The sequence below is a fragment of the Vollenhovia emeryi genome, unplaced genomic scaffold (assembly GCF_000949405.1).
Source record: "Vollenhovia emeryi isolate VEMERY1.0 unplaced genomic scaffold, V.emery_V1.0 DF939140.1, whole genome shotgun sequence".
In the NCBI taxonomy this organism is placed as follows: domain Eukaryota; kingdom Metazoa; phylum Arthropoda; class Insecta; order Hymenoptera; family Formicidae; genus Vollenhovia; species Vollenhovia emeryi.
In genome coordinates, this window is record NW_011967226.1 from 2,000,163 (window position 1) to 2,014,791 (window position 14,629).

The 14,629-nt window shown below is 46.4% G+C and overlaps 1 protein-coding gene across 4 annotated transcripts in view; it reads right to left on the reverse strand.

Moving 5' to 3' along the window:
• Positions 1–14,629, reverse strand: part of LOC105567182 (serine/threonine-protein kinase 25) — a 115,579-nt gene that overhangs the window by 43,103 nt on the left and 57,847 nt on the right. Inside the window, exon 1 of one of the 4 annotated variants that reach the window (XM_012021816.1) lies at positions 4,162–5,563. The exons of the other annotated variants lie outside the window; for them this stretch is intronic. The gene's annotated coding sequence lies outside the window, so the exon portion shown is untranslated. Of the gene's footprint in view, positions 1–4,161; positions 5,564–14,629 lie in introns of those variants that run through there. 4 annotated transcript variants of the gene reach the window in all.

Genomic DNA, 14,629 nt, shown 5'->3' on the forward strand with positions numbered 1-14,629 from the left:
CTTCAGCTCTTAGGCTTACTCTGGTGAATCAAAATGCCATGATTGATGGGAGTAAGCCTAAGAGCTGAAGTAGGAGTAAGAAATAAAATGGATTTATTTCCTTACTCCTACTCCTTACTCCAGCTTACTCCAGCTTACTCCATGTATTGTAGACCAGCCTTAACTTGCAGCCTTTGGTGTAAGGAAGCTGAAATACGGGCATAATTTTTAAAATATTTGCAACACTGATTGATGGCATTTTGATTCACCGAGAGTAAGCCTAAGAGCTGAAATAGGAGTAAGAAATAAAATGGATTTATTTCCTTACCCCTACTCCTTACTCCAGCTTACTCCATGTATTATAGACCGGCCTTTACGTTTCTCTTAATTGCACGCGCGCGCGGAGTACAGGGAAGCTCTGTGCGGGGATACGTACGTTATGAAATTGCATCTTTAGCGAAAACCGCGTGTAAAAGTCGTCAGACACAACCGTTCGATAACGTACGAGTCTCTACGTAACGTAACGAACGTTTAAAAATGCAACGGCGCACGCGTAACACACGCACATTACGTACGATGTGTTACGATATGCGTGACAGGTGCATGTAGTGTCTCAGGTTAATCGCAATTAACGAGTGACAGGTGGTCGGATTTTCGATGCGTGAAAGGCGTTACGCAAAGTAGCAGCGATCGGCGAGACGCGCGACCAATCGCCGCTAAAATGCATCGGTTCTTCCTGGCGACTAACCCGTTTCAGCAGGGTGGATTATAAAGCGAGATGGATACGCACTTCGCCCGCGTCGCGGCGATTAGAAAAAAAAAATTTTTTCGGCGAGCGGCCGCGGGTGTTTTAATTAGAAACGCAGAGATCGGTCAGGTGGAACCTGTTTCTCTAATTCCCGAGAGACAGCGAACGGATCGATTAAGCGTTTCGCTGGCAACGCTCGCGGGGAGACGATAACACGCGAGACAGTTTAATTTCTTACTGAAATTTATGTGCGGGGCGATCCATCGCGGGATTCTCGCGAAAGAACGTCGCGGGAATAGTTTTATTCGTATCGGTAAGTTGACAGCGACGAATCGTCAAGGATTCGATTTCTCGACTTCGTTCACCGCAAAGCCGTGATTAAGAAAATGCCCCCATTATCGGTAATTAGCTGGAACAAAACGTGACGACGGCTACAGCGTTGCTGGATGTTTTCCGACTAATTGGCGGCAAGAAAACGCTTTTCCGCCGCAGAGCGAGCGTGCCAGTTAAGTAATGGCCACTTTCACTCATTTCCACGGGGCCGACCCTCAAGATTCGCTTCCTTTGTACGAGGACTCTCGCGAATGAATTGCTACGCGACAGCCGCGGCCGTGTTGTCGCCACTGCTATGCACGTCTCACGTTTTTATGACGCGGAGACAAAGCGACGTCCTTTCGCGGGTTCTCCTCGCACGGAGAAGAATCGCGCGCGTTGCGGGCAAGAATAAAGCATTGTGAGGGAAAGTCGTGAAAATTTCGCGCAAAAACGAGAGATTTAATAAAACGCGAGCCACTTCCAGCTGAATGGAAATTCGAGAAAAGGCGGCGACTAACGTTTAGAGGAGCACTTCTACATTTTATACGTTTCAAGTGGAGCGAGCAATTATTTGGAACGAATGGCGAATGAATTTTAAAGAAGCGCCCGGGACACTTCCGCGAAATACCACGAATTCGGGTAATTTTCACGAGGAGATCGTCGCTAGTTTACCCCCCAGATATCTGCATCGCGGGCTTCTCTCGCGGATTATCCTCAACAACGGAATCGCAGAGAGAACCGTACCCACCTCCCGAGAAGGGATAATTATTTCGAGCAGCCCTCTCTCCTTCTCTCTCCTTAGCCCTCGACACGGACGAGGCGAATCGGCCGTTTTATGCTCTACATAGCTCAGCCATCGCCGCAGAGAGAATTAACCTACCGTGCCCGAAAACACACTACCTTACTTAGCCGCACGAATGTCCTGGTTGACGGATAAATCGCGCACGCGCTTCAAGAGATTTCGTACAGGAAATAAAAGTCGAAAAGTAAAAGAAGGCCGAAAACGCTCGCTCCCATTTCGCTCAACTTCATCACTTCTTTTCAGTTATTTTATTCGCCGATTGTTCCGTTTCATTCCGCGCACGCGGCGGAGCCGCAATTTGCCAGTCGCGATTCCGCCGCGCGTACGTCCGTATGGGCGGAAAACAAACGATCGTCGGTCTCGTAGGAGTCGCCGTAAGATATATTAGCCGGAGTGATAACGGCAAATAAATGTTCACGATATACTCAAATAAGCGTCTACTCGACCACACCGGGCCATACCTATTTAATCATACAAGACACAAGTGGAACCACACACATGCACGCGCGGAGTGTCGTTCCCTTGGATTAATTATCACGCGGCGCAAACATGCAGCATACGACTCGTCATTCCCGCGTAGAACTCCTCCATTTTCTTACCTCTCGACATTAAAATCCCCAACGTCAAGTTTCAAAATCTCTCAGAGGTAACCCGAGTCCGTTTAGAATCGATTAAAATTCCGAGAGTAGAATTTTTCATCTGCGAAAACGCGAGCGTTCAGATTAATTGCGAATTGAACTCGCGCAAAACATACGATGCAGCATACGACTCGTCATTCCCGTGTAGAACTTGACAGCCTCGGGTCTCTTCCATTGTTTTACCTCTCGATATTAAAATCTCCAACGTCAAGTTTCGAAATCTCTCGGAAGTAATCCCGAGTCCGTTTAGAATCGATTAAAATTCCGAGTAGAATTTTTCATCTGCGAAAACGCGAGCGTTCAGATTAATTGCGAATTGACCTCGCGCAAACATACGATGTAGCATACGACTCGTCATTCCCGCGTAAAACTCTTCCATTTTCTTACCTCTCGACATTAAAATCCCCAACGTCAAGTTTCAAAATCTCTCAGAGGTAACCCGAGTCCGTTTAGAATAGAATCGATTAAAATTCCGAGTAGAATTTTTCATCTGCGAAAACGCGAGCGTTTAGATTAATTACGAATTGACCTCGCGCAAACATACGATGCAGCATACGACTCGTCATTCCCGCGTAAAACTCCATTTTCTTGCCTCTCGACATTAAAATCTCCAACGTCAAGTTTCGAAATCTCTCGGAAATAACCCAAGTCCGTTTAGAATCGATTAAAGTTCCGAGTAGAGTTTTTCATCTGCGAAAACGCGAGCGTTTAGATTAATTACGAATTGACCTCGCGCAAACATACGATGCAGCATACGACTCGTCATTCCCGTGTAGAACTTGGCAGCCTCGGGTCTCTTCCATTGTCTTATCTCTCGATATTAAAATCTCCAACGTCAAGTTTCGAAATCTCTCGGAGGTAACCCGAGTCCGTTTAGAATCGATTAAAATTCCGAGTAGAATTTTTCATCTGCGAAAACGCGAGCGTTCAGATTAATTACGAATTGACCTCGCGCACTCGATCGGGTGAATTCGGGCCTTACGGACGGATCAACGGCTCGTCATCTAACACGTGTCGCATTACGCCGAAACTGCCGGCGGTAAATTAACAAATTGTCCGCGGTGCTATCGCCTCGCGCCGGGATAATCGAACGCGGTGCCGTACGAACAAATGTATGTCCCGATAGCGCGTGCTATAGATTTCCGACAGACACTCCTCGTACGCCGGTGTGATACGCGTTTATCAACCGGATATTCATTCTCGTTTTTCAACGCTTCCTCCGCTATATTGCGTTTTCGCGCGATAACAGCCGGCGTTCGCCATTCCCGGAACCGATCGTGATCGAGGGCCCCTCGTTCCGTCGGCGAACGGCGAGAATGGCATTTATCCCCGTATTTCGCGATTACTTCGGCACCGTTAAATAACGAATTTACGTTGCGGCTGCACCCGTCGTGGTTATCGCGCGGCTTAATAATCCCTATCGGTGTCGAAAAGATATTTCTAAACTTATATGAATATTTTGGAAGCCTGTTCTTTGCAACGATCCACTAAACGTATTGCAAGCAGTAACTGCGCTATTATTTCAATCGCGTTAAGATCAGAGTCTTAAGATAAATGTTGAAGCCTGGATTCAACGACCGATAAGGTCGCTGATCGAGCAGCGAACCGTCGACTCCTTCTCGAGTCTTGCCTGCGCGATATCTAAGTCGCGCAAATATTTAACAGACACAAGCAATTACCGATCGTTGCGCACGCCCACGCGACTATCGATCACTGATATCGGAAGGCCACGCGCCTTCGGTACTTTGGAGCGGATCACCAGATACACTCACACGCGCTTACGATCGTCACATTCCCGTTCCCCGGCTCTCGCGGCCGTGTCGCGGATGCACCACGGATAACCGAATACGTCGCGAGGTAACCGAGGATCGGCCGGTTGTCAGTTATTGTCCGCGGCTGCCTTCGAACTGACACGCGGATCGCAGGCCGCACGAAGAAAGGCGCGGGAGAGACTGGCTCGCCGTGGGACACCGTGGGCGATCGGAGTAGGGGCACCGGAGTGGGCACCGCGAGGAGAGAGAAAAGTATACCCGGTGGACGTGGTGCGATCCGTATTCAGCGCGTTAGCGATTTGCCTCGGTATCTTAATTGCAACGAAATGATCTCGTTCTTTTAATGAGATTCCAACGCGAGGGTGTTCCAATTCTTTCAAATTTGCATGAAAAATTCATGGTAGAAAGTGTTAAAATATTTTCCAACGGTTAAGGGATTATAAAGTGGTTAGTAATTAGACATTTCTTTCTCTGACGACACGTTCGAGTGGGCTTCACGCGAATTGGTGTCCCACGGGCGAACAGACGGCGCGAAATACGTATCCTGCTTGACCAAATGTTAATCGCTTCGATATTCGTGCCGATCGCTAAAAGTTAGTTGATTGCGCGAGAGGAAATTACGTATGTGAAGGGCGATCCGAACGCTACGACGCGCGGATCTCAACTGCCTGTCGGTGACTTTGCTCCGCACGGCGACCTCGTAAGCGAAGCGTTCAACGTTCGCTGACAACACCAAGGCCACGCGGCAATTTCGATACCGTTTTCGAAAATATTTCAACACTTTCTACCATGAATGTTTCGTGAAAATTTGAAAGGACCGGAACACCCCTCGTCACGATTCTTTCCCTTTGCCGTAGGATCCCTTCAAGAGTCTCAATTTTTACAAAGAATTATTACATGATGGAACAGCAATTTGACGAAGGATCTACAATATCAAGCTATGACACATGTGGTATTTTGTACCGTTTTGTACGCGTTTTGTTTCCACTTTCTACTTTCTATTCTAAAACAACTGTACGCGACAGTCTACGGACTAGGGGAAAAAGGAAAATTCTGATCGGAAGATAACAGGTGGTTCAGAATTTCACTGATGTAAAGACAATTGCTCGGATACCGACATTAAAACAATCAATTCCTTTCGCGTTTCTAATACCTTAAAAAAAACTTTCTAAAAAAAGGGTAAAAAAGATGCCAAGTATAAGCGCCATCCAATAAAGTATTATGTAATTTGTAGTAAATACTTTCGTGATTGCGGATTTGGAAAAATCAGGATGACAATAATTTAATAGATTGAAATACTATTGGAATTAATAATGTATTTAAGTAAATCCGATACCGGAGCGGTCACACTGCGAGACACTTGTACAGTCTAAATGTTCTCTGGCCGAATGTCTATACACTTCTGTCACCTTCGGCAGTTCAATAGCGACTGACTTTCGTCAATTGTTTTAGCTAAGATTTTAGCGATTACATTAGAACATGTGTTTAGATGGCGTTACTCATTGCAAATTTAATTATTTGGATATATTTTGTTAGGGAAAAAAACGCTTTCATTGTCTCAACGATATCATCAAAGTGCGCCAATTAAAATTTATATTCCCTTGGCATTTCTAATATTTTAATTGTTATCTGTCAACATGGAAATATCATACGACGCGTATGAATATTCCCGAGAGATAATTATGAAAACTTATTTTTAATTTCCCAATTAGGGTCAACACTTGATGACTCATTCGGGTTATGGCTATCGATTATCCGCGACCGCGAAGTGTAATAAATATTAATCTGCCGACTTTCTCTCCGGCGCGGGCACGCATTATTTCTCATTGTTCCCCGCAATCGTAATACGCAGCTTGTTACCGGCATCATATCGCGGCGGTAATTATTACGTGTGATGTACACGGATCGCGGAAAGAAAGTGGCCGGTGAAATTACGACACGATGTGCGTATACGCACACGCTCCCCGGTGTATTTTAAGCAGAAGCAATAATATCGCGGTGACGCGTAGAGAACGGCGGTGAGGATTTCAAGTGCGCGCGAGACATCGTCGCGAGGAGATCGCGAAATATACTGCAATATGCGCGAATGCAATTGTTAATTATAATATGTGCGCTCGGACGCGACGTTTATGGAGCGCGTAATGACGCGAATCCATATACTTTCCTTTAATTTGCGCGGTCTACTCCTTCGCTTTCTATCCTCCGCCAACAGCCTCAAACGCGGTGGTGTAACGCCATTTAATAACCGGAGCAATGGCAGCGGGCATTTCTCATTTACGTGCAATTACGGCAAATTTAATGTAATTACGTTCTTTCATCGCGGTAGCCCTTATCAAAAGAAAATTTCATTTCCGACATTAATACGTGAAACGTAGAAGCCGAATAAATTGCAGGCATTATTGGACCGTTTAACGCAGATCTTATCCTTCGTGTTTTATAGACTTATTAAAATTTAATTAAGGCTCATTACGTAATGCGCTCAGAAAATATATAAAGTACAAGTTCATATATTGCACATTTTCGTTTCATTCGAGAATAATTGTATGGGCTATTGTAAATTCTCTCTCTCTCTCTCTCTCTCTCTCTCTCTCTCTCTCTCTCTCCCTTTCTCCCTCGATCTCTCTTTCTCTCTTTGCAGTAAAGTCAACACAGGTAGATCTCTTTCTATTTTGTTAATTAATTTACCAGTCTAATTTCAATTTTAATTATTCATTGCAGAAATACGATGATAATAATAATCGCTGAGGTTGGCCCGTTAAACCCGCACTTTGAACATCCGCTGTTGTTTTCGGATCTGCGGGCTGCGGTTAAAGGGATTACTCTGAAGCTGCCAGAAGTGGAGCGAAATCAGCTACCGTGGATTAAAGAGCAGCGGGCTCCGTAAGTCACAACAGGAAGTCACGTCAATGGCGACGTCTGTCCCATTGTTCAGATATCATGCCTGAGTAGCGTTCAGGGCCAGGCTGCAGTCAGACACGGTTTATTTCGGTATCGCCCGTTCGCCGATCGGTTCTCGAACGACAAACGCGAGCGACGCTAATCGCCGCAGATTGCTTTTACGTACGCCGATGGTTTGCTCTTAAGAATATGCTGGAGTGATTCTGCACTTTATGCACCTCTTGCTCCTAGAACTGTCGATTCGTGAAGACATTTGTGTAATATACAAATTATTGTGGCTTCCGTGTGCAGACCGACAGTGTTCCACTAATCGGACTAAATCAGAGAACAGCATGGTATCGTTGAGATAAAGTTTATAAACCTAACAAAAAAATCTATTCACTTGTAATCTATGTTCGTAGGTAACCTAGGACTTATTCGAGCGAATAGATTTTAGTTAGGCTTCTAAATTTAATTTCAACAATGCCATGCTGTTCTCTGATTTAGTCCGTTTAGTGAGAACACTGTCGGTCTGTACACAAAAGCCACATAATTTGTATATTCCACAAATGTATTCACGAATCGACAGTTCTAGATGCAAAAGGTGCAAAGGGTGTAGAATCACTCCAGCATCCTCTGGACGGGATCGTCGAGTCGATAATACGTGTATCAAGTACGTCGGTGTACAATAAAGACTGACTTATTAAGGGGAATTAAAATCAACAGACTTGCGGTAAAAAATTTAAACTATACTGCGTGTAATGAGCAACAGGTGCGCAACGAGGAGCAGCCAATACGAGCGAAAATATTATACTGCAATATTCGATACACAGCCGACGGCAAGATGAAAATTCCCGGTGTACATACCTGCGTATCGATGTTTCGTAATTAATCCCATTGCGCCATTAAAAAACGCACGTCACTTCTAATTAAAATGACAAATACGTATCGCGCGTCCGTGTCCTTTAAATTGAGATTTATCGACAGCCGGACGTTCCGGAAATGAATAAATACGCGACAATGGGGGCAACGGAATCGGTTCGGCTACCGCCGGTCCACACGGGAAATGCACAACGGAGCGGGATTTTCGCGTCGAGGGACAGACTAACCCCGGCGATCCTTTAGAGCTCTAGGATTTATTGTCTCGATGTATTATTAATGGGGGATACTATCGTCCCGTCGAAGGAGCTTTTAGCGCGCCCGCTGAAGATAAATATGGATGGAGATCCGCTTGTGATCGATCGGCGCGCTCCTTCGCGCGGCGAAATCGGAATCGTCTTCGAGTTTTGCGACTCGCGGCTGAGAACCGATGATTTGTGCCCGAGAGAGGCGGGTTAACACCGGCAATCTTACACGGGAGACCCGGTATACGTGTCTCGTGAAATAAGAGCCGTCCCGGTACTTCCAGCCGCAATACGATTCGCGCTCGATTCTCTTTCTCCAGGTGTGCGTTATCGATTTCATGGCACCGCCCGCGATGCGATCGCCAAGAAAAGAACTATCTAACCGTTATTACTTGGCATATACGTGCGCGCGTGTATGTGTGCGCGACAATAAATATAAAAGCACTGATCGAAAATGGAAAATATTCCCCAACCGAGCGTTTAATTCTCTTTGGAGCCACTTGACGTTTCTCGATTCAGTATGCACTTGTGATGCAATATACAGGATGAATTTTTTTAACTCGAGACTGCGGAATATCTGGAAAAATAAGCGTTGTACGAAAAAATGTTCCAAATAATCCCTCAATATTTTCGAGGGGCAATTCCATCCTGCAAAAGTTAGCAGCATACCGCCCCCCCCCCCCTCTATACATATTGTAACATACACAAAATTTACATATTGTGCAATGTTAAAAGAATAAGCTTAAAGAATAAGTTGTACGCTCTAAAATTTGTGGTTAATATTCACTCTGTTGGAGGAAATATTCACGCCAATAGGGTGAACATTTCACTCCGTGGCAGTATTTTCACTCCACAAATTTTAGAGAGTATATCAATCGAGAAATATACAACGTCTATCGATATCGCGGCGTCGTGTATATCGATAATTCGAAACGCTACGATCGCTACGTCGGTTGCGACACATTCTTTAGACGCGTACATATCTCTTTGTGCCTGGGCAATCGGTTGCGACCTATTTCGGGCCGATTTTGTATCTATAGATTACAGACAGCGCGGTGCGCGCACCAGCCGTTCGATCCGCCATTATCGAGAGGAACCGCGATGTACGAGCGTGACGTCGATTAATGATCTTACATGTCGGTTAAGTCTTACATGTGTCCAGAGTAGAGCACACGATATTTCGTCTGTCGCAATGGTACACGATAGCGACTTGCGCAACCCGGCGAATCGAGAGTAACGAGAGGCAAATTCCATCCGCCTGAAATGCAAAGCGACTGGAAGATCGAAGTGTAATAATTATCGAGTATACCGATGCTAAGCGAGTAACTCGTCACGCGCCGCGAACGGTGAAGAAAGGTGAACCGTGTTGCTTTCAGCGCGAGCTCGAGTTGTTAAAAGCGCCGACCGCCCTCGTAGCGAAGGGCGGTTTAAAGAGGAGAGTGGTTAAGAGCGCGGCTCGCTCTCTTTTGAATAATACACAAAACGCGCGAGAAATACGATCGCGCGAGAAATATCGCATAATATATTCCTGTTACAATAAAGTGCTGCAACTGCAAGGGCGAAATTTAGATGGCGATGCGCCGCAGCGCGGTTTAAATTTCGGCCGACTTGCGCGGCAAAAACGGCTTGCGGTGCATCGGGAAATGTATATAGGGGTACGGGGGAGGAAGGGCACTTGACTCTCGCGCACCTGGGTCCGCGGTGTTCGGGATCGCGGGCTCTACCGGGCTGAGTTATGGAGCGGAACGACATTTCGCGTAGGTAGACAGAAGATTCAGTTATCGCGCGAGGGCGGTAGACCAAGTTTCACGACGGATGAGCGCGAGGCGCGCACCGTGCGTGATTCACGCCGCGTGTGTCATGCCGGCTGTAAAATTTTAACGATATCGCCGGTGCGTGCGATGAATTCTGATAAATTCCCCGGGTCGAGCGTAGATATCCCTTTGTCTCGGCTGCTTCGCGATACGCGAGCGATAAACCGAGCGCGCGCTATCTTCGATAGCGGGCGGCACGCGGTGTTTTATACGAGAGGTAAACCTTCCTCTCCTTTGATAAATTGTCACTCCTGGCGCGTGGTACTGCGCAACGATTCACTCGGCCGTTCGCGCGCCGGGCGGGCATCTCAGCGACGTGCCGGAAGAAGACAATCGAGCGACAGCTGCGACACGAGAGCGTAGCGCCGATGACGAGCCGCGCTCGTGCGTTCGAGCGCGTACATTTTGTGCAATACGCTAGAGCTAAAATATCGTTGCGCAAGCAGCAACCGCGGCTGCACAATGGCGCGAGGTACTGTCGAGTGAAAGGCGACGAGATATATCGCGCGCGGCTAGTACGTACGCCAGGCCGACACGCGAGCGATCTCGCGCAGCGAGTAACGCGCGGTACGCGCGAGGAGCGACGCGGAGAAAAAGAAAGATTCCTTCGGCGTCTGGCGGAACGAAATACCGATTAAAGCGAAACCCGCCGCGCCGCCGCGAAATGACATAACCGGTCGCGCAGTTACGCTCTTCTCTCGCCGTCGTTCAATATTTCGCCTCTTGCGAAACCAATTTCCTCGGTCGGTCGTCGCGCCGGTAAATTATCAAGCTGCCCGCGCGTATTTCGCGGGACCGCGCGTTACACTTGTTTACGATTCGCTGATTGCATTCGATCAGTTTCTCCGCCGGCGACGCGAAACCCGACGCGAAAATCTAAGTCATGCGAGTCATCGTTAAATACGACATATGCGCAATGTCTTTCTTGTTTTCCGTTTTTTCAATGCTCTGCGCGCCATATTCTCCATGCTCCAAATTATAATCAGCTCACGAGTTGTAGTCAGACGTGTCAGCAACGTACGCTCCGAAGTCATATTTTTTTCAAAAAGCACTGGCCTTTTTAACATATTTAAATGCTACAAATATGTATACTACTCTTATCTTTTGAGCATTTGTATAATAGATTTTCGCCTCGGGACCCGAGGCGAAAATCATGTAAGTCATCATTAAATACGACGTATGCTCAATTTCTTTCTTGCTTTCCGTTTTTCAATGCTCTGCGCCGTATTCTTCATGCTGCAAATTATAATCAGCTCACGAGTTGCAGTCAGACGTATCGGCAACGTGCTCCGAAGTCATATTTTTATCAAAAAGCAGCTCTCGGAGGCACTGGCCTTTCTAATATATTTAAATGCTACAAATATGTATGCTATGCCTGTCTTTGGAGCATTTGTATAACACAGATTTTCGCCTCGGAAATTCTCCGCAACGGTTCGATGCATACTCGATGAAGATTCGATCGTTTCGCCAGCCACGCCGATCATCCACGCGCCGGTCTACGGCACTTTCCATGACAATTCGTCGTTGCGTAAAGTTTCGACGCCTTCTTAACCGGCGCGATCGCGGCTATTGTCTTCGGCAGCGACACGGTAATAAATCGTCTTTTAATTCCGCGTACGCACCAGCGATCTATTTTGCGTTCCCGTGCTCTTTATTATCTTATCTCGCATCTAGTTTACGAGTTATACAACGCGCGGATTGGACAATGCATTGTGACTACGGGCCGTACAAATCGAGATTACGCAAATATCATATTTGTCTACTCTCGAGAAATTGGTGAGAGGACTCGGAGCGCAATTAACGTCAATCGTTTCACTAAGGATGTAAAAAAAGATCTAAGAATATATAATTAGATGACAAGTAGAGAAAGTGATCATAAAACGTCAGAAAATAATAGCATTTAAAACGGTGCGACGTGTAGAAGCTGACACAGCAAGTAAAGTGCAGAAATCTGTTTATAGACAGTCCTTTGGCGGTCGAATATTTGCTTTTACAGCGCAACCTTAATATAGATAGACGATAACGCGGCCATTGCTCGGCTTTTATTATATATATGCTTCGATACATACGCTCCATCGCGCTTAACGGGTCGATACGACCTCTCGTAAATGCACATGTCATTATCCTAAGAATTTACATCGCCTGACGTTATTAAATCTTTTTTTCCAAGTCGCACGTGAAGCGACCAAGAGAAAAGAAACGGAGAAATAGCTGGGATAATTCGAGAAATTATCTAAATATAGAAATGGCAAAGCGAATTGGCATGGGATTTACATAATTGCCGAGGAAAGTCACTATCGCGGTGAAAAATAGTTTCAATCCTTAAACCCTCACACTCGGAACAAAAGTTTCTTCGAAATCAAATAAGTTTTCTTCGAATTTTGACCCTACTAGACTTTTACTTAATTTCACAGAAATGATTTCTCTACCTTCACCAAAATATTATTTGACTGTGACTGGAAACTCTAAGAGAATTCGTACATATTTCTTCAAATCTAGCAAATGTTTTACTAGAAGCAGTAAATAAAAATCTAGTAGACTCAAAGAAACAGAATTCCAACGTATCTCATTTGTTTGACCTAAATACATCTATTTTCCGGGCGCAGTCGCCGTGCTATTTTTCGTAACACGAGTCGACACGCGGAATCTTCCGAGAGATCCTAATGTAAAGATCAATCGGTATCAATTAAAAAGCAACTTAGTGACGCCAGAGTCGAGAAATCAAGAACTTGAATAAGTGTGGAATCCTCAAGGAATTCTGATTCGTCCATTTTCTAACAGACGACTGGTTGAATCTATCAGATTTTTTTCTCAGTGTAGGTTTCTAATTATCCTATTATATATAGAGTTAAGATTTTCAGTGTCTCGCTATCAGTCTGTGTCTTGTAGAGAGCTGAAATATTTTCTTTATGCAAGTTTTTGGCAGATAAGATTCTATTTTGCAAAGAATGTTTACTTCAGAGGCCTCGCGCGACCGTAGGATTTCGAGCGGGAATGTAACGAAGGAGGTTGAAAAATGTGCGGATTTTACGACGCGTCGCGACAATCGTACCATCATCCCGGCGCCGGCGATTCAAATGCCATGGCGGTACACCTCGCCGGCCGGCAGCCAACGGCAGCCCAGGCTGAAAGTGGCTGGTATTAAAGAGCACGGCGGTCGTTCCTTTCAAATGCCGCTCCGACATTTGACGAGGTCAAGACGGTGCGTGCACTCGCGCGATTCAGGCGCTCGGGGGCTGAGCGGGGCACCCGCGTGCGATACCGCGCGTTCGAGCCACGCGAGGGGAAGTGACGCGAGTAATTCCAGTACTTTCACAGAGCGCGGTATACATGACAAACGGCGCGAGTGACAGATAACGCGGGTTCGCGCGAATTACGGTCGTTGCAGAGGCCCGAGTATAGACTCGCCACTCCGACCGCGCGGAATTGAACGTTACCGTAACGGCACTGTCAGCTGTTTGCGATTACTCGTCGTTCGATCGCGCTGCCGAACGCGACTGACGAGTCGCGTTTGCTATGACGAGCGAGATAATTGCGGGAACAGCGGGCCTACGTGAGCCGAAAGTCCGTATAATAAAATTCTGGAATAAAGAGTGAGAACCCAAGTGTCCATAGGCAAATGGCCCCATGTTTTTCGCATTCGATTTTGGTCACAAAGTACACTGATAGAAAAATATGTAGTATTTCAAACTATAATTGCATAGTAAAGAGAGACGAGACCTTTCGTTTGGTACCTACTTTGTGACCAAAATCGAATGCGAAAAAAACGGGGCCGATCTTGTTCTCACTCTTTGGGTAGGTTTACGAGAGAGAAAGTTAGTTATCTTGTAAGAAACTTATAGTATCCATACGCGATCGTTTTTTTTTCCCGCAAGCTTCCACCGCAAGTTTCCCAGCCGACGTTTTTATGGAGACACGTTTCAATCTCCATAATAAATGCTTCCTCGCTAGTCGGTATCATGATTTATGGGACACGCCGCATCGACAATTTCGAGACGCAAGATTTACACTTCGGCTCACGGCGACAAGCCTTCGGGACGGCGGAGGCTGCAGTTCCCATGACGCTCGACTGTCTGACAAATAAAACATGAAGCCGGCACAAACGTCAGTAAATACTTGATGACATCCCGGTCTCTCGAGCGACGGAATACCGATAGACGGCGGGGCTTATTCGGGCCACCGGAAGCTTGCCAATTTCGCCATTGCCAAAGCCTCCGGCGTGCCGCATCCCCGAAGATCCTTGAATGGAGGTGGCGGCGAGGATGCCAAGATAGGATGAGTAGGTGGGATATTACATTTTTCGAGGTCGTGGCGAAGCAAAACGGTGGCAGCCGCGATACGTACGTCCACGCGCATGGAGAGATGCGAGAGGCTGAATGCGCACTGACGTGAGAATGCGAAGTATGGCGGGGGGCCTCGACGCCGCAAAGCGTTCTGTTCTCGTCGGGTTTGAAGGTCTTTCCTCGAACGGTACGCTAGAGCTGCGGCACAATTTTATAAAACTCGGTCACTTATCGTCTACTCGAAGAAACACTCGTGTATCGCGCGACAGCGTATGTC